The following is a 20,328-nucleotide window of genomic DNA, read 5'->3' on the forward strand; positions in this document are numbered from 1 at the left end:
AGGGTACCAGCCTGGTTAGGCCTTAGTGAAGTCTCCTGCCACATTCACTGAGCTTTTACAGTGCTGTCCTTTCTTTGGAGGATGGCTCAACTTTAGGAGCATGGGTAGACCTCCATTCAAAGCCCAGCTCCCACTTGTTGCTTGGTGACCGTGAGGAAGTCATAGAACATCCCTGTGCCTGTTTTCTCCTCTGAGAAATGGCGTTAGTGAGAATTGCTTCCCTTTTTAATCATAGAAAATAAAGCATGCAAAGAAGTTAACTCGGTGCCATTGGGCAGAGAGTGAGAGGCCAGCAAACCAGAGAGATCAGCTTGCCCACAGCAGTGGTGAGGAGTGGGGAGAGTGGGTGAGGCTGGGGCAGGAAGCACGCCAGCCTGCCAGAGCCCAGGAACAGGTGAAGGGCAAGAGTGAGCTCCTCACCCTGAATTCTCAGGGGACACAGGCATGCAGGGCCTGTGGGGAGCACAATCATCAGGGCTGCCCTCGTTCCCCTGGTTCCCCCCATATCTGATGTGGTCCCAGGGCCCCCTCCTCCTGTGTTTCCTCTCTGCTCTGCTCTCTTCCTGGCTGCCCTCCCAGGACTCATTTTTGGCCCTGGTCAGGTGGAGTCTTGAGGTAACTATAGGCCTGTTAATAACTCCTCAGAGGTTCAACCCGCCGTTTGTTGAGACCTCTGAGCTTAGTCAGAGACCTCCACCCGCTGGGACCTGAGAGAAGGCTGGAGGGAGCTAACAGTGCAATGGCAGTTTTCCTTGGGGTGCCTCTCCAGGGCCCACTGGCAGGTATCTGCCAAATTCGAGCTTTCTTTTGGGTCTCTGGGGTTCTGAGGTGTGATTTTCCCTCTGAAGATAGGCTGAGTCCCTGGTGGGTGCCTTAGCCTCAGAAATGGGTCCCCCTGAGCTGGGAGCTGTGCTCTAGCCTCAGTGTGCTAGGACACCTCACACCTGGCTCTGCCCATTCTGGCTTCCAAAGCCCACGGAGAGGGTCTGTAGAAATTGCTAGACACGAAAGGGCTGCAAATAAGTCATAGGAAGTGTATTTACATAACTCAGTGGTTTTCAGCCATTACTATACATTTACTTCAGGAAAGGAGATATTTAAAAATGTGAATACTCTGTGTCACCCTGCAGAGATTTGGATTTATTTGATGGGGCAGAAAACAGGCATCTTTGGTTTTTTGTTTGTTTGTTTGATTGTAACAGGATCTTGTGCTGTGGCCCAGGTTGTAATGCAGTGGCATGATCATGGGCACTGCAACCTTGACCTCCCAGGCTCAAGGAATCCTCCCTTCTGAGCCTCCCAAGTGGCTGGGACTATGGGCATGTACCACCATGCCATGCTAATTTTTGTGTTTTGTAGAGACAGGGTCTCACCGTTGCACTCAGGCTGGTCTTAAAGTCCTAACCTCAAGCTGTACTCCTCCCTCTGCCTCCCACAATGCTGAATTTATCTTTTAAGATCTTCCCTAGTGCTTTGACTAGGCACCCAAGCAAAGAAGGCTTTGCTTGCAGAAGGCTTGTGGAACCCTGTTGAGGCTGCATCTTCTTCACAGCCGTCAGATTGTTCCCTGAAGTGTCTGCTTAGCAGTGCACAAGCTATTTACATCAAGGGCCTTGGGGAGCTAGGATCCTTCTTCCCAGATCACCATCATGTGTCTCACCACTCCTATGGCAGGAGGTCAAAGATCATGACCCCGTGGACAGAGGCATCCAGGTGCAAGACTGATGTTGGGTGAGTCATGTGGGGAGGGGCGAGGCACAGCTGCTTGCTGGAAGGGTTTTGGGAAGTATTGGTCCGCCAGCTGTCACATCCTCCTGTTCTGCTGAATCCTAGTGATCCTCACTTGGAGTCTGGGTTTCAGAAGGGTGTGGCCCTGGGTTCTTGGCTGGCTGAGCTTGTAGTTTTGCAGCCTCTTTTGGGCTCTTGTATGTGAGGCCTGACCTGAGTTGCTTCAGGAAACCTTTGCCCCTGAGGCTGCCTCCTTCTTAAGAGCAGAGCCTTTGTGTGGAGATCTGGCTGGCCTCCCTAGCGCCCAGCCTGTCCTGTCCTGTTATGTCTGGGTTTGAGGCTGTGTGCAGGGGTCTCTTCCCATAGAGGAGGCAAGGTCAGTCGTGTGGGTCAGAGTGAAGCATGGCGATCCCAGCTGGCTGTGCCCGGCCTTTGACTGGAGGAGTCTGAGAATGACCAGGCCTGGGGAGCTGCCCTTCCTGGGAAACAGCTTGTCTCCTCCCCTATTGTGGAGTTTCTGGATGTGACCCAGAGTGTGCTGGGCCTCTGTAGGATGTGCTGGGTGTAGCCATGTGATTCAGGGTGGAGGTGCAGGGGATCATCTGCTCTGAGCCAGGAAAGGCCTGGACAGGACTGGGGAAGCTGTCGAAGAAGCCGGTTCTGATGGGAGAGTAGGCATGGATAGGGAGGGGACAGGGTCACCAGGTCTGTGTGTCACCTGTTCTTGCTGCTTGGTCTGCCCTGGGAGTGATAACAGAGGTGGAGGCTGCTGTGGACCCACTTTGGCTTCCCGAAAGCAGGTGTTCATATGGGGAGCAAGGTGGGTGGGGGACAAAGCTGGTCTCTGAGGTGTTGAGTGATTCTTTGCATGGCTTTGTCCTTTTTCTCTCTGCTGTCCCCAACAGCTCTGCTGTACCAGCCCATTGACCAAGTAAGTTGTGGGAGGGCACCAGAGTCACTGAGAACAGACCATTTGAAAAGTCAGGCAGAGGGATCCTGGGCCCTGAGTATGCCTCCCTGGCCTGTGGTAACCATGCCAACAGGCCCAGGGCCTCAATAGAGCTTAGCTACTGAGCTTGGCATTTGGCCAATTGCTCTCAGTGGAGGCAGGAATATTTTGCTTCCCCAACCCCTGTCTTTTGGTCTCCAGTATCCTTGGAGCAGCTGCAGGGTGGGTAGAGGGGTGTCTCTCCCAGCTGCGTGGTGAGATGAGCCTCCACCTGGCTGCCTCTGCCAGGAGAAAAGAGTAAAGACTGCAGCAGGGAGAAAAGCCAGCTGGGGCGCTTTTAGAGTCAACCCTGCTGCTCCGATTCTAATTTTCCGTTCAGATTTTGCAGGCATGAGTGTGGGTCCCTGAGGGCCTGCCCTTTGAATTCTTTCGGTGAGGACTGAGCATTGCCCAGGGGCTTCTCATTTGAGTCCCAGAAGCAAGGCCCTGAATTCACCACCTCATCCCTTCCCAGGACCTGCTGAAGCACACACCTGTGGACCACGCAGACTGCCTGCCGCTACACGATGCCCTCCGCATCCCCCAGGACTTCTTTCTGTCATCAGTGAGGACATTGACCCCTCTGGACTGCAGTCACAATAGACTCCCAAGGGGCAGGTGAGCTCAGGGCCCAGCAAGGCCTCACACTCAGGTTGAGGAGCGCGGGGTGGACCAGATCCCCAGTTTCTTCTCTTACGGCACAGATATCACTTTGCGCCCCTGGTCTCTGCAACCCTGATCCCCCATTCCCAGCCAGGGAGAAGTCTTTGGTCCTTGGTCACACTGATTTGATTCCCTGTGGCATTTTGGGCCCGAGGCTGAGAGCTTTAAACCCAGTGTGTCAATAATTTTCCTAGGAATCCACTGAGCCAGAAGAGGAGACAGGCCTGGAAAGTCTCTCCATGTCCATAACACAGTCTTTGAGCTGTGTCAGAGCTGGATTCTTTTCCTCGGGTGGGCTGTCTGGAGGACCCAGGCATTGCTTCCCACACCAGGGAAGTCAGCCTGTGGGTACCTCATTCTTGATTGCAGACACCAGCCTCTGGCCAGCGTGACGCCATCAGGGTGACCCAGGAGGCTGAGGGAGCAGGAGATCTCAGCCTCTGTAGGTTGGCCTGCACAAACAAGAGTCAGGGAGTGAGCCCCACAGAGGGAAAGGCTAGTACTAGAGGTGGCCAAGGCCATCCAGGTTGCTGGAGCATTTTACATGAGCTCCTGGATATCAGACAGCAGTTTCCCTGGGAAACTTCTATATGCAAGGATGGGGGTTAGCCCAGTGAGGGGAAGCAACACTCAGCATTAGAGGCACAATTCACCCCTGTGGTTCAGCAGCCTGGCCCAGATCAAAGGCTTCCTGATGGATAGAGGCTGTTAAGTGGCCCTTAGGAGTGAAGACTGCCAGGGTTCATGCTCCTGTGTTGTATTTGTGAGTGAGGGGCGGGTCTGGAGAATGTCTGATGGTGCATAGGGAGCTGTTTCTGTGCAGTTGCTGGTGCCAGTTTGCAAAACCATGGAATGTCACTAGTTTGTTTTGGTCTGGGGATATCTGCAAAATCTCTGGAAGACTTCGAGTAGCATCGGTTGTAGGTCATCTTAACTGTACGCTTTCAATACACGCACCTACATATTGCAGTATACGTAGGTCACACGATGTGTCATGGAGACAGGAAAGGCTGGGACAGATGGTCACAGCCCCAAAGAAGCCCTCCTGACTCTGAGAGTGGCTGAGCGGAAACTATGGAAATCCTCATGGAGTGGAAACCATCCGGAGCCCAGGTGAGAGGTGGCTACAGGTCGTCCCAGGACACTTTTGCGGCCCCACCCAAGGCAGCCCGGGGTCTCCCATCCCCTGGGCGTTCTTTTTTAAATGTGTCCACCATAGATGAATTTGGGTTTGGTTCCCTCGTTGGGTCTTGTTGTTGTGTATTTTTGTGTGAATGCCAATACCACATTGTCTGGATCACTATAGCTCTTCTATGTCATTTGTAATCAGGGAGCATGATACATCCATGTACTTTGTATTTTCCAGTGGTGAGATTGGTAGATGACATAATAGTTGTATGTTTAATTTGAGGAGGAACTGCCGGCTATTGCTCATAGTGCTTGACCTGGGAGGCAGAGGTTGCACTGAGCCAAGATTGCACCACTCCATTCTAGCCTGGGCAACAGAGCGAGACTGTCTCCAAAACAAAACAGAGATTCTCTGTGACAATGACTGCATCAGCCCCTCAGGAGGGAGCGCTTCTCCAGGGCAAGGTGAGGGGAAGCCCAGTGATGGGAGCGCTGCCCAGAGAGGAGTCAGTTGCAGTGGCGGGGGCCCTGGGCTTTGGCCGAGGACTGTGCATTGGCAGCTGCTCTGCCTCTCATAGCCCTTTCCAGCTGCACACATCGTGAGTGTCAGTGTGCAGTCACAGGCCTGCCTCCTTTGGGCCACTTGGTGACCATGATTTTTGCCTGTGGGGCAGGGTAATTTCAGGATCTAACTTAATGCACTTGGATGTTCTTAGCCCCAGGAGGCAGCTCTTCTCATTCTAGCCTTTTGTTTTGTTTTGTTTTGTAGAAATGGGGTCTTGCAATGTTGACCAGGCTGGTCTCAAACTCCTGGGCTCAGGTGATCCTCACACCTTGGCCTCCCAGTGTGCTGGGATTACAGGCACGAGCCACTGTGCCATGCTAGTTTTCTTACTACTAGTTTTTGTAGAGCTAGGGTCTCGCTGTGTTGCCCAGGCTGGTCTCTAACTCCTGGCTGCAAGTCACTCTCCTGCCTCAGCCTTCCAGAATGCTGGGATTACATCCCCTTCTTACCTTCTCTGCCAGAAGAGCCCCCGTAGTGTGTGAGTGCTGAGTCATGCAGTCTTCTGGGTGCTGAACGGGCTTTGCCGCTCTGGTCCTGGCCTCCGTATGTGGACGTGATCTGTGTGAACAGCTACTACACTTGGTATCACGACTACGGGCAACTGGCGTTGATTCTGCTGCAGCTGGCCACCCAGTTTGAGAATTGGTGTAAGACTTATCGCAAGCCCATTATTCAGAGCGAGTACAGAGTGACAGAATTGTAGGGTTTCACCAGGTAAGCGGTGTTGAACTTTGTGATTGTGTGTTCTCTCTGGGCAGAGATGTCACTCGCCTCCCCTGGCCTGCCCTGTGCCCACTGCAGTGTGCCCCTTGCTTCACCTTTGGGCTCACCTCCCGCTACCCCGTCCACATTGTCTTCTTGCCAGCAGCCAGGCCTCTGCCCCACTCACTTGGTCCTCAAAAGTGGCCTCCTTACCGGCCTTGTTTCCAGACAGCCTCCTATCACCCATGCCCAAGTGGTCTTTCTAACTCCTGACCTCAAGTGATTTGCCTGCTTCAGCCTACCCAAATCCTGGGATTATAGACGGGAGCCACCACGCCCAGCCTGTCCTCATTTTTTTATCCCTCTCATTTTTTTGTCTTTCTCTCCAAAGATAGGTTGCTTTATCTTGTCGGTTTTTTTTCTTTTTTTTAATGTGGATTCCTGAACTCCATCCGGCCCCTCGTTCCCTCCCCAGCCAGCTCACACTCATTTGTCACAGCTCCTGGGACTCCCATTGACACATAAAGAACAGCCACCCACAGTGGACTGCGCCGTTCTGTTTGCACCCTTAAATTTATCGTGCTTACAGAATGCCACTTCAGCAAACTAGTCAAGTAGGGGGAAGTGGCTCGTGGATATGCACCCTTGCTCATCCTCTTTGAAAAGGTAACCAGTTCTGATTTCTTTTTTCTTTGAGACAGAAGTTCATTCTTGTCACCCAGGCTGGAGTTCCGTGGCACAATCTTGACTCACTGCTACCTCTGCCTCCCAGTTCAAGCGATTCTCCTGCCTTGGCCTCCCAAGTAACTTGGATTACAGGTATGCACCACCATGTTCTCCTAATCTTTTTTTTTTTTTAGTAGAGATGAGGTTTCACCATGTTGGTCAGGCTGGTCTTGAACTTTTGACCTCAAGTGATCCACCTGCCTTGGCCTCCCAAAGTGCTGGAATTACAGGCGTGGGCCACCATGCCTGGCCCCAGTTCTGAATTCTTTTTTTTTTTTTTTTTTTTTGATGAGACAGAATAAAGTTTTATTTTTATATTAAGCTACTTTGCCTCAGTGGTTACAGTAAGGGATAGAGGGTAGATGAGGACAAGAACACCCTGAGAAAGTATTTTACAGCACAAGTTTTATGAGGAATAGGAGAACACATTTTTTTCACATTATACTAAGTCCAGCAGAGGCCAGGCTCTGGGGCTGTTGCTCTTATTCCTCAGTGGAGGCTTCAGGCTTTACCACTTTAGCACGTTCTCCAGGGCTCTGGTTACCTGATCAGCACTGAAGTTGTTCAAAGGGACATTCTTCTCTTGGCCAAATGCGTAGCGGGCCCAGAGCTTGGGCTGCACATCGGAGCATTCGCGGATTAGGATGGGTAGGTTGGGATTCGCCTTCTTTAGCTCCACATAGCGTTTCTCAGTGAAGTCCCTGACGCCCTGGCTGCCGGGCGAGTGCTGACATAAGTGGATGCGAATCTCACGCAGGCCCAGCTTTGCCCCGATTCCTTGACTCGCTGCGGCTGCCGCCATCTTGGCTAATACCCCCAGTTCTGAATTCTTAAGAAACTCTCGAGAGGTTCTAGGTCAGCACTGATAGACCTGGGTGCTGCAGGTGCTGGGTGTGGTGGCTCACACCTGGAATGCTAGCACTTTGGGAGACCGAGGTCAGAGGCTCTCTTGAGCCCAGGAGTTTGAGACCAGTCTGCACAACATAGACCCCATCTCTACAAAAAATTTAAGATTAGTTGTGGCCAGGCAAGGTGGCTGACACCTGTAATCCCAGCATTTTGGGAGGCCGAGGTGGGTGGATCATGAGGTCAGGAGTTCGAGTCCAACTTGACCAACATGGTGAAACCTCGTCTCTACTAAGAAAATACAAAAATTAGCTGGGTGTGGTGGTGTGCGCCTGTAATCCCAGTTACTCAGGAGGCTGAAGCAGGAGAACTGCTTGAACCAGGGACGCAGAGGTTATAGTGAGTCAACATCGTGCCACTGCGCTCCAGCCTGGGTGACAGAGCGAGACTCCGTCTCAAAAAAATAAGAAAAATAAAAAATAAAATCAGTTGGTTATGGTTGTGCTTGCCTGTAGTCCCAGCTACTTGGGACGCTGAGGTGGGAAGATTGTTTGATCCCCTACAGAAAGTAAAGATGACATCTTGACAAATGTCCCTAAGTTGTTTTTCAGAAGCGCAGATCTCCACCGGATGAAAAATGGTGACAGCTTTCCCTTCGACCTCAGATAAGGGTGAACCGAGGACTGAACTCTCACTGGCGTTCTTTGTTCCAAATTTCTTCCCGAGGGGCCTGGAGGGAATCACACTCACAGGCAAAAACTTTACACCCCTTCTGCTGACCCCAAGGTTTTAGATAAAGCTTTGCTTTCTTAGCCAACTGTAAACTGAAGAAATACTTGAATTGGCCAGGCGTGGTGGCTCATGCCTGTAATTCCAGGACTTTGGGAGGCCGAGGTGGGCGGATCACCTGGGGTCAGGAGTTCGAGGCCAGCCTGGTTAACATAGTGAAACCCTGTCTTTGTTAAAAATACAAAAACTAGCTGGGTGTGGTGGTGAGCACCTGTAATCCCAGCTACTCAGGAGGCTGAGGCAGGAGAATCACTTGAACCAGGGAGGTGGAGGTTGCAGTGAGCCGAGATCGGGCCATTGCCCTCCAGTCTGGGTGACAGGGTGAGACTCAAAAAAAAAAAAAAAGAAAAAGAAAAAGGAAGGCATCTTCTCTGGCACCCTTTAGTCTTATTTTTTTCTTTTCTTTTCTTTTCTTTTTTTTTTGAGATGGGATCTCGCTCTGTCACCTGGGCTAGAGTGCAGTGGCACAATCTTGGCTCACTGCAACCTCTGCTTCCCGGGCTTCATCGATGCTCCTGCCTTAGCCTCTCATGTACCTGGGATTATAGGTGTGTGCCACCCCGCCTGGGTAATTTTTTTTTGTTTTTTTGTATTTCTTGTAGAGACAGTGGTCTCATTATATTGTTCAGGCTGGTCACAACTCCTGGGCTCAAGTCATCCTCCTGCCTCCCCCTCCCAAAGTGCTGGGATTACAGGTGTGAGCCACTAAGCCCGTCCTGAATTACTGATTTATACATACTGTATAAACTTTTGCATCCTACTTTTTCTTTCTTTTGTTAAATGTGGCCTAAAGCTGCCTCATAAACTGTGAACTATATCCTAACTTAAGCATGTAAGCATTTCACTAAAGGAATATACAAGTAAAATTTTAAAGAAATAAAATAAGAAAAAAAGCATAAACATTTGGGAAAGGCCGGGCGCGGTGGCTCAAGCCTGTAATCCCAGCACTTTGGGAGGCCGAGACGGGCGGATCACGAGGTCAGGAGATCGAGACCATCCTGGCGAACACGGTGAAACCCCGTCTCTACTAAAAAATACAGAAAACTAGCCGGGCGAGGTGGCGGGCGCCTGTGGTCCCAGCTACTCGGGAGGCTGAGGCAGGAGAATGGCGTAAGCCCGGGAGGCGGAGCTTGCAGTGAGCCGAGATCGCGCCACTGCACTCCAGCCTGGGCGACAGAGCGAGACTCCGTCTCAAAAAAAAAAAAAAAAAAACATTTGGGAAAAAGCCTTTAGGCCTTGTCAGTTTCTACAATGTATTTATTTTCACTATGCTGGGGACTCCATTTCCAGTATTAAAGTCCATTCTCAGAAGGTGGATTTGGCGAGCATGAGAAAAGGGGTGGGGGAGTAATCGTACAAACAACTGTGTCCAGTCCAGGTTCCTAGGACCAGAGGGACCCCTCTGTATGGCAGAGGCACCCGACAGCCATAATTGATGTGTACCCTCAGAATGACTTTACGGTCAAAGAAGAAAGTCTGTTCGGAGCCCCAAGCTAAGGAGTCAGGAGTGGCAAGATCCTGGAAGGATGCCAACCTGTGAAACTCTGAGTCAAGAGGTCAAGCTGGGCACTTGGTTTCTCAGGTCGACCGCTTGGCCCTCTTCCAAGTTGTACTTTCCTTCTTTCCTTTACTTCCTGTTCTAAAGTTTTTTTAGTAACCATTTTTTAAATACTATCTCACTCTATAGCCCAGGCTGGAGTGCAGTGGCTCAATCTCAGCACACTGCAACCTCCACCTCCCAGGTTGAAGAGATTCTCCTGCCTCCGCCTCCCAAGTAGCTGGGATTACAGGCACTCACCATGACGCCCAGCTAATTTTTGTATTTTTAGTAGAGACATGGTTTCACCATGTTGGCCAGGCTGGTCTCCAACTCCTGATCTCAGGTGATCCACTGGGCTCAGCCTCCCAAAGAACTGGGATTACAGGCATGAGCCACCACGCCTGTTCCTGGCCTGCTTTTTAATAAAATTTTACTCCTGCTCTGCAACTTACCTCTATCTGGTTTCTACTTTATGACCCTCAGTTAAATTCTTTCTTCTGAGGAGGCAAGAATTGAGGTTGTTTCAGTTGTGTATGGATTCACCACCGGGAACTCGGATACCTTCCACCGGTAACAGGTCGAGGATGCTAGGTGAAAATGTTATGGAAGCTGCTTGCTTTTTACAAACGTAGTGGTTCTCATGTCCAGCCACAGCCACTGCACCTGTGTGAAAGTCCCCTTAATAAATCTATGTCTCTTTTTTCTCTTTTTTTTTTTTTTTTTTTGAGACGGGGTCTTGCTCTGTCACCCAGGCTGGAGTGCAGTGGCCGGATCTCAGCTCACTGCAAGCTCCGCCTCCCGGGTTCACGCCATTCTCCTGCCTCAGCCTCCCGAGTAGCTGGGACTACAGGCGCCCGCCACTTCGCCCGGCTAGTTTTTTGTATTTTTTAGTAGAGACGGGGTTTCACCGGGTTAGCCAGGATGGTCTCGATCTCCTGACCTTGTGATCCGCCCGTCTCGGCCTCCCAAAGTGCTGGGATTACAGGCTTGAGCCACCGCGCCCGGCCTATCTATGTCTCTTTTACTGTCTCCAGATCTCTTCCTCTACCCTTCCACACGGTGCCTTCCCTACTGGAGTAAAGTGGGGTCCAGCAGGGCACCCTCTCCCTGCAATTTTTTTTTTTTTTTTTTGAGATAGATTCCTGCTCTCTCACCCAGGTTGGACTGCAGTGGTGTGACCTCGGCTCACTGCAACCTTCGCCTCCTGGGTTCAAGTGATTCTTCAGCCTCAGCCTCCTGAGTAGCTGGGATTACAGGTGCCTGCTATCATGCCTGGCTCCTCCTTTTTTTTTTTTTTTTCTTTTTTTAGTATTTTCAGTAGATAGGGGGCTTCGCTGTGTTGGCCAGGCTGGTCTCGAACTACTGGCCTCAGGTGATCCGACCACCTCAGCCCTCCCAAAGTGCTGGGATTACAGGCCTGACCCACTGCACCTGGCCTCTCTCCCTGTATCTTCAAAGCCAAGAAGGAACTTCTGTCCCCTTGGTTAGGGTCAGGGTCCCAGAGATCCAGGGTCAAGGCTACAAGGCCGCCTCCCAAGGACGTGCATCCCTGCAAGAGATGCATCCAGCAGTCATGGAAGAGGCTCCGCTGGGGCCTGCTCCAATTCCTGCTGGGGAAAGCAAGTGGAGGTGCCCCTTGAAGAAACAGTAAGGCCACCAATCTCGGGGGTTCTGTCCAGACCTGCGGCCCTGGATCATCCAGCCTCTGCTGGGATGGCAGCAGACGACGCCCTTCTTGGCTGGAGCTGAGGGTGGGGGTCCCGCTTCCCCAAAGGCCTAGCCCTGGATTCCAGCCACAGGTTCTACTGAGCAGCGCCTGGCGCTGCCCCGCCCCTCCAGGCCTGGCACTCGCCCTCAACAAACATGGCGCCTATGGCCTCACGCGCGCCATGCCGCACGCGCCTCAGGCGACAAGCTCGCAGGGCTTTCCCTGCGCCGCTCTCATCCCCTCAGACTGGCTGACAAGAGGAGGAGCGGGAAATATGACCTGGCTGGTGGCGGTGTCCTGGGCGGCTCTCCGGCGGCTGTTGTGTGGCTGCCCGCAGGCGCTGCTGGGCGGGATGCTGTACACCCGGCAGAGCGCATCGCGGGAGCGCAAGGAGCTGGACGGCCTCTGAAGCTTCCAAGCCGACTTCTCCAACAACCGACTCCCGGGCTTCTAGGAGAGGCGCCCGGAAGCCCGGCGTTGGGAATGGCCTAAGCCCCGGCGCCCTGCGGCCTCCTTCACCTGAATGCCCGGAAGCTGGGGGCCCGGAGGAGGTTAAAGGTCAATGGGCTTGGGGGCGCGGGGTTGGAGGACTGGGGTACTGGGGTGACTAGGGGGACCCAGGAGGGCCAGGGCGGAGGAGGCGGGAGGAGGAGGAAGCGCTCCTGTCCAGCCGCCTCCGGAGGCGAAGGCTGAGCCCGGGCAGTCTCCTAATATTTATTTTTAATTTTTGAAATGTTTTTGAGACTGGGTTTGGTCCTGCCGCCCAGGTTGGAGCGGAGTGGCGCAACCCTAACTTCTGAGCTCAAGCGATTCTCCCGCCCCAGCCTTGCAACTTAGCTGGGGCCGCCATGCCTAATTAAAAACAACAACAACAACAACAACAACAAAAAACAAAGAAAAGAAACTTGGTCGGGCTTGGTGGCTCACACCTGTAATCCCAGCACCTCGGGAGGCTGAGGCGGGCGGATTACCGGAGGCCAGGAGTTCAAGACCACCCCGGCCAACGTGGTGAAACCCCGTCCCTACTAAAAACACAAAAATTAGCCGGGCGTGGCGATGAGCACCTGTAATCCCAGCTACTTGGGAGGCAGAGGCAGGAGAATTGTTTGAACCAGGGAGTCGGAGGTTGCAGTGAGCTGAGATCAAGCCACTGCACTCCAGCGTGTGCGACAGACTGAAACTCTGTCTCAAAACAAAAACCAACTTTTTCGTTTTGTTTTGTGTTTTAAGATACAGGGTCTCACTATGTTATTCAGGCTGATCTCGAACTACTGGCCTCAAGCCATCTTCCCACGTTGGCTTCCCAAAGCACTGATTATAGGCATGAGCCACCAGACACTCGTCAGGCCGGAGCGGCAGGCGCTGCACAGAGCTGGGCCCAGAGATCGCCAGCAGGGGACAGTTTAGACATTCTGATGCCGGCTCTGCTGAGGGGGGAAGGTACGTTGGTTTTCAGGGTTCAGATAGAGGACAGACTGTGACATCAGGCCAAAGACGCCACCCCTGTTGCCCTCCTGACTTGGATGTGGTCAGCAAAGAAGTGGGATCCGGTGAGGTCTGGGCCGCGTTTGCCTGATCTACATCCTCTTTTTCTTTTTCTTTTTTTTTTGAGACAGAGTCTCGCTGTGTCACCCAGGCTGGAGTGCGATGGCATGATCTTGGCTCACTGCAGCCTCCGCCTTCTGGGTTCAAGTGATTCTCCTGCCTCAGCCTCCTGAGTAGCTGGGACTACAGGCGCTGCCACCACCCCCAGCTAATTTTTGTATTTTTAGTAGAGATGGGGTTTCACCATATTGGCCAGGCTGGTCTCGAACTCCTGATCCCAGTGGCCCAGGTGCACAAACTGCCCTGGCAGTTGACCTGTCATCAGCAAGTTATCTGTCTTTTCTGCCAGGAGTCCTCACCATGTGTCAGGGCTTGTGCTAGGCCTGGGGGCACAGCTGTGCAGCACTGTTTTCCCGGATCCCTTTGTGGGCCTAGGAGCTGAGCCCGGCCCTTCTCTTCGCAGTCGGGCCCCACCTTGGACATACCAGTTTCCATTTTCAATGACATCAGCCAGGACTGGCGGCTGCAGCATTTTGTCAGCTGGATGTGGTATGAACGGGAGGTGACCCTGCTGAAGCGATGGATCCAGGACCTGCACATAAGAGTGGTGCTGAGGATTGGCAGTGCCCACTTCTATGCCATTGTGGTCAGTGTGGCCAGGAGCAGGCAGGGCAGGTGTGTGGGCACAGCTGCTGAACAGCATGGGACCCTCAGATTCCACCCACAGCCTGTCTCCTGGGGTGGGACAGTGGGGGGCCTTACCCTGCCCTGGGGGCTGTGCCCTGTGTAGGTGGATAGGTGGCCTGATCTACCCCACTGGGATGTCCTTTTTCCCGTCTGGCTGGCAGGCCCTTGAGCCCCATGCTGCGGGTTATGTGAGGGCGTGCCCAATAGCAGAGCCCCTCCTCATGCCCCGACCTGCCACCCCCTTCTCATATCTCCCTATGTCTGCAGTGGGTGATTGGCTAGAGCATGAAAGGGGCTACCTCCCCTTTGAGGCTGACAGCAGCAGTCTATTCCGGGTGGGGCCCCTGCCCTCCCGCCTCTGCGTCAACTGTCGCCATCAACAACACGGTCGCCCCCCACCCTGCCACCAGGGACCATCCGTACACGACCGACAACTCCAAGTGAGTACCACCCTGCCTCCACTGTGCGCACCCACCTTCCCGCCCCACCCTGTGGTCTTCCTGCCAGGGACAGGGTGGCCTTCGCAGAGAGGAGGCCCTGATCTGGGGAGGCAAGTGACCTGAGGGCAAAAGACCCATGGCAAGGGCCCAGCGAACCACAGTCCTCCCGCCCTAGGTATCCCAAGGGTTACTTTGTCCAGAACACAGACTTTGACTTCTTCAACTATGCAGGACTACAGCGATCTGTGCTTCTGTACACGACACCAACTACCTACATCGATGACATCACCATCACCACTGGTGTGGAGTGAGACAGAGGTGAGAGCTTCTGGTAGGATCCTCCCTCAGCGGGGCCCAGGGTGGCTCTGTTTGTTACCTGTTTGGAAAGCTCTCCCAGGAAAAAGGTTCTTCCAGCATCTCTAAACCTTCACAGGTTCCCATCCACCTACGAATTTAAAATCCAGGCTGTCTGAGCGGGCACGGGCTCCCGAGATCACTCATGTGGTTGATCTTGCTTGGAGAAGAGGGGTCTGGCCTAACGTCACATAGCTCAGGGTGGCAGCCCTGTCCCTTCCCCACGGTGCTGCTCTCACTCTAGCTCCCCTTGCTACACGTCGTGCTCAAGGAACAGGCAGCTTCAGGGGGCCGGGTGTGGTGGCTCACGCCTGTCATCCCAGCTCTTTGTAAAGGAGGACTTGGTAGGAGGATCACTTCAGGCCAAGAGTTCAAGACCAGGCTGGGCAACATAGCAAGACCATCAGCACAAAAAATTTAAAAATTCTCCAGTCATGGTGATGTGTGCTGGTAGTCCCAGCTACTGAGGCAGGAGAATCAGTTGAGCCTGGGAGGTCAAGGGTGCAGTGAGCTGTGACCGCGTCACTGCACTCTGGTCTGGGCAACAGAGGGAGACCCTGTCTTTTTTGTTTGTATTTGTTTTTGAGCTGGAGTCTCACTCTGTAGGAGCCCAGACTGGAGGGCACTAGTGCACTCTTGGGCTCACTGCAACCTCCACCTCCCAAGTTCAAGTGATTCTCCTCCCTCAGCCTCCCTAGTAGCAGGGATTACAGGCACCTTCCACCATGTCCAGCCAATTTTTGTGGTTTTTGTTTAGTAGAGACGGGGTTTCACCATGTAGGCCTGGGTTGGTCTTGAACTCCTGACCTCAGATGACTCACCTGCCTCGGACTCCCAAAGTGCAAGGATTACAGGTGTGAGCTACCGTGCATGACTGGGATATCTTGTTTTTAAGAAAAAAATATATATATATTTATTTATTTATTTTTAATATATCTTTTTCCTTTTGTGAGATGAGGCCTTACACTGTCAACCAGGCTGGATGGCAGTGGTACAATGATTGACAGCTGTTGTGGGGCCGCAGTTGTCAGTTTCAAAGAATTTAGGCTGGGTGTGGTGGCTAATGCCTGTCATCCCAGCACTTTGGGAGGCCATGGTGGGCGGATCGCTTGAGCTCAAAGGTTAGAGACCAGCCTGGGCAACATAGTGAGACCCTGTTTCAAAAAGAATAAATAATTAAAATAAATAAAGAATTTAAATAAGAATCACACAGCAAAGGTGATGCAGCATAGAGCAATTTATTGTAAAGGGAAAAATATTTTGCAAGTGAAGTGCAGAATAGCCCGGGCACAGTGGCTGACACCTGTAATCCCAGCACTTTGGGAGGCTGAGGTGGGTGGATGACCTCAGGCCAGGAGTTCTAGACCAGCCTGGCCAATGTGGTGAAACCCCATCTCAAACTGTCTCCAAAAAAAAAAAAAAGTACACACCTGTAATCCCAGCTACTAGGGAAGCTGAGGCAGGAGAATTGTTTGAACCCAGGAGGCAGAGGTTGCAGTGAGCCAAGATTGCCCCACTGCACTCCAGCCTGGGGAGCAGAGGGAGGCTCCCTCTCAAAAAAAAAAAATAATAATTAGCTGGGCGTGGTGGCAGGTGCCTGTAATCCCAGCAACTCGGGAGGCTGAGGCAGGAGAATAGCTTGAACTTGGTGGTCGGAGGTTGCAGTGAGCTGAGATGGTGTCACTGCACTCCAGCAATCCTGAGGAGACTTAAGAACTAAACATAGTATGGTCCCCTGGATGAGATCTTGGAACAGGAAAAGGACATTATGGGAAATAGTAAAGAAATCTGAATCAAGATGAACCTTAGTTAATAATAATGTATCAGTATTGGTTTACTGGGGCCGGGGATGGTGGCTCACATCCTAGCACTTTGGGAGGCTAAGGTGGGAAGATCTTGAGGTCAGGAGTGTGAGACTAGCCTGGGCAACATGGCGAGACTACATCTCTCTAAATTTTTTTTTCTTTTAATTAGTCAGCATGGTGGTATGCACTTACAGTCCCAGCTGCTAGGGAGGCTGAGGAGGGAGAATTGCTTGAGCCCAAGAGTTTGAAGCTGCAGTGAGGTGTGACTGTGCCACTGTGCTCCAGCCTGGTCAACAGGGCAAGACCCCTTATCTCCAAAACTTTTTTCATTACAAAAAAATTTTTTTTTGAGATGGGATTTCGCTCTTCTTGCCCAGGCTGGAGTGCAATGGCGAGATCTCGGCTCACTGCAACCTCTGCCTCCCAGGTTCAAGCAATTCTTCCACCTCAGCCTCCCAAGTAGCTGGGATTACAGGCATGCGCCACCACGCGCGGCTGATTTTTGTATTTTTAGTAGAGACGGGGTTTCACCATGTTGGCCAGACTGGTCTTGAACTCCTGACTTCAAGCAGTTCACCTGCCTTAGCCTCCCAAAGTGCTGGGACTACGGTTGAGAGCCACTGCAGCCGGACTATTTTTTAAATGCTTTTTAGAACCAAAGTCTTGTTATGCTGCTCAGGCTAGATTCTAACTCCTGTGCTCAAGCAATTCTCCTGCCTCAACCTCCTGAGCAGCTGAGACTACAGCTTGTGGAACCACAAGCCAAAAAGTTTGTTTCTTTTTTTAGAAAAGAGAGGGCTTAGGACTTCCTGGAGCACAGACTTCAAATAGCAGCCGAGTCCACAATTGTGCTCCCTTCCCTCTGGATCTTTCTTCCTGAGTGCCTGTGAAAAGCAAGCTTTGGCCCTGCCTGGGTGGTGATTGTCGTTCCTGACGGCCAGTCCTGCGAGCTCTGGGCTTGCTTAGCCAACCCCACAAATGCAGAAGCCAAGCTTTTACGAATATATCTATCTATCTAGATGTATGTCTGTATAAAGCTTTTTTGTTTGTTTGTTTGTTTGTTTGTTTGTTAGAGATGGAGTCTAGCTTTGTCACCCAGGCTGGAGTGCAGTGGCGTGATCTCGGCTCACTGCAACTGCTGCCTCCCGGGTTCAAGCAATTCTCCTGCCTCAGCCTCCCGATTTGCTGGAACTACAGGTATGCACCACCATGCCTGGCTAATTTTTGTATTTTTATTAGAGACAGAGTTTCATCATGTTGGCCAGGCTGGTCTCAAACTCCTGACCTCAGGTGATCTGCCTGCCTCGGCCTCCCAAAGTGCTGGGATTACAGGTGTGAGCCACTGTGCCTGGCTAGAAGCCATCCGTTTCTATATCTATGCAGATGTGTGTCACTATATGTTTGTGAATATCTGAATGTGTGTATCTTTCCTACTGGTTCTGCTTCTCTGGTTTGAACCCTAACACAACTAGTTTTTTTTTTTGTTTTTTGTTTTTTTTTGAGCTGGCATCTTGCTCTGTCACCCAGGCTGGAGTGCAGCAGTTTGATCTCTGTTCATTGCAACCTCCACCTCCTGGGCACAATAGTATTTTATAATCTGTTAGGAATTCAAATGTTTTTCAAAAGATCAAACTACATATTTAAATACATTTCAAATACAAACTTTGAAAATCATACTATGAAACATTAAGTAAGATTCTACATTATTAGGCCAGGGACGGTGGTTTCGGCCTCTAATCCCAGCACTTTGGGAAGCCAAGGCAGGCAGATTGCTTGAGCTCAGGAATTTGACACCCCCCAGGCAACATAGCAAGACCCTGTCTCCACAAAAATAGAAAAATTAGCTGGACATGGTGGTGCATGGCTGTGGTCCCAGCTGTTTGGGAGGCTGAGGTGGGAGGATCACATGAGCCCAGGAATTTGAGGCTGCATGGAAGCATGATTAAGCCATTGCACTCCATCCTGGGTGACAGAGTGAGACCCTGTCCCACCCCCCAAAAAAAGTTAATATCATTATATAATTGTACTCTAAATTATTAGCAAAATGAAAGAAAATTAAGTATTATTTAAAAATAGGCAAGGTACAGTGGCTCATGCCTATAATCCCAGCACTCTGGGAGGGCAAAGCAGGTGGATCACTTGAGGTCAGGAATTCGATACCAGCCTGGCCAACATGGTGAAACCCCATTTCTACTAAAATTGCAAAAGTTTGCCCGGTGTGGGGGCACCTGCCTGTAATCCCAGCTACTCAGAAGGCTGAGGCTGGAGAATCGCTTGAACCCGGGAGGTGAATATTGCAGTGAGCTGAGATGGAGCCACTGCACTCCATCCAGGGTGAAGGAGCAAGACTCTGTCTCAAAAATAAATAAATAAATAAATAGCTAAACAGTTGGTTCAAATGGACATAAAGATGGAAATAACAGACACTAGGAACTCCACACGTGGGGAGGGAAGGAGGGGAAAGGGTTGAAAAACTACTCATTGGGTACTATGGTCAGTGTTTGGGTGATGAGTTCAATAGAAGCCCAAGCCTTAGCATTTTGCAGTGTACTCATGGAACATACCTGCACATGTGCCCCATGAATCTAAAGTTTAATACAATAAAAATAATGAACTTAGTGCAATAGACAATTATAGCAGTTTAATCATAAAACACTTAAAATAGCACTTTTTTTTTTTTTTTTTTTTTTTTTTTTTTTGAGGCAGTCTCATTCTGTCACCCAGGCTGGAGTGCAGTGGTGAGATCTCAGTTCACTGCAACCTCCATCTCCTGAACTCAAGCAATTCTCGTGCCTCAGCCTCCCCAGTAACTGGGATTACAGGCGCACACCCTCTGCCTCCTGGGTTTAAGCGATTCTCTTGCCTCATCCTCCCGAGTAGCTGGGATTAGAGGCACTGGCCACCATGCCCGGCTAATTTTTGTATGTTTAGTGGAGACGGGGTTTCATGATGTTGGCCAGGCTGGTCTTGAACTCCTGACCTCAGGTGATCCACCAGCCTCGGCCTTCCAAAGTGCTGGGATTACAAGCATTAGTCACCGTGCCTGGCCAAGTATTTTTCTTTAAGTCCTTCATCTTTAAATAATCCCATTTCATTTTGATAACTTTGAGATTATCTGACAGAATTCTTGGGGGAAAGGTTAGGACTGTAATCTTTTTATTGACAGCAAGCAGTGTGTTTTGCTCCAAAAAAATCGTTCTGCTTTCTTTTGATCTTTCGGTTTCATCATGTATGAATGGGGATTTTTTTTTTTTTTTTTTTTTTTTTTTGAGACAGGGTCTCACTCTGTTGCCCAGGCTGGAGTGCAGTGACGTGATCGTGGCTCACTGCAACCTCCACCTCCTGGGTTCAAGTGATCCTCATGGCTCAGCTTCCTGAGTAGCTGGGATTACAGGTGCACACCAAAACACCAAGCAAATTTTTGTATTTTTAGTAGAGATGGGGTTTCAGCATGTTTGCTGGGCTGGTTTCAAACTCCTGACCGCAAGTGATCTGCCTGTCTTGGCCTCCCAAAGTGTTGGGATTATAGGTGTGAACCATCGCGCCCAACCTAGATGGAGATTTTAATCGATTCCCCAAATCAGTTTCAATTCTGTCATGCTCATTATCTGCTTCTTCAAAAAGTCTTTGAACCAGAGTTAAGAATATATTATTGCGGGCCGGGTGCGGTGGCTCAAGCCTGTAATCCCAGCACTTTGGGAGGCCAAGACGGGCGGATCACGAGGTCAGGAGATCGAGACCATCCTGGCTAACACAGTGAAACCCCGTCTCTACTAAAAAATACAAAAAACTAGCCGGGCGAGGTGGTGGGCGCCTGTAGTCCCAGCTACTCGGGAGGCTGAGGCAGGAGAATGGCGTAAACCCGGGAGGCGGAGCTTGCAGTGAGCTGAGATCCGGCCACTGCACTCCAGCCTGGGCGACAGAGTAAGACTCCGTCTCAAAAAAAAAAAAAAAATATATATATATATATATATTATTGCATCAGTAGCCGGGCGCGGTGGCTCACGTATGTAATCCCAGCACTTTGCAAGGCCAAGGCAGGTGGATCACCTGTCAGGAGTTCGAAACCAGCCCGGCCAACATGGCGAAAATCTGTCTCTACTAAAAATACAAA

At 51.2% G+C, this 20,328-nt stretch overlaps 1 protein-coding gene and 1 pseudogene across 2 annotated transcripts in view; both read right to left on the reverse strand.

Annotated features, from left to right (window-relative positions):
- GGT5 (gamma-glutamyltransferase 5) overlaps positions 1 to 20,328 on the reverse strand; it is a 245,990-nt gene that overhangs the window by 107,952 nt on the left and 117,710 nt on the right. The gene's annotated exons all lie outside the window — the stretch shown is intronic.
- On the reverse strand, positions 6,889 to 7,348 carry LOC112632639 (annotated as a pseudogene). The gene has a single exon (XR_003121425.1). The product of XR_003121425.1 is annotated as an NADH dehydrogenase [ubiquinone] 1 alpha subcomplex subunit 2 pseudogene (transcript).

This window comes from Theropithecus gelada, chromosome 10 (assembly GCF_003255815.1).
Source record: "Theropithecus gelada isolate Dixy chromosome 10, Tgel_1.0, whole genome shotgun sequence".
In the NCBI taxonomy this organism is placed as follows: domain Eukaryota; kingdom Metazoa; phylum Chordata; class Mammalia; order Primates; family Cercopithecidae; genus Theropithecus; species Theropithecus gelada.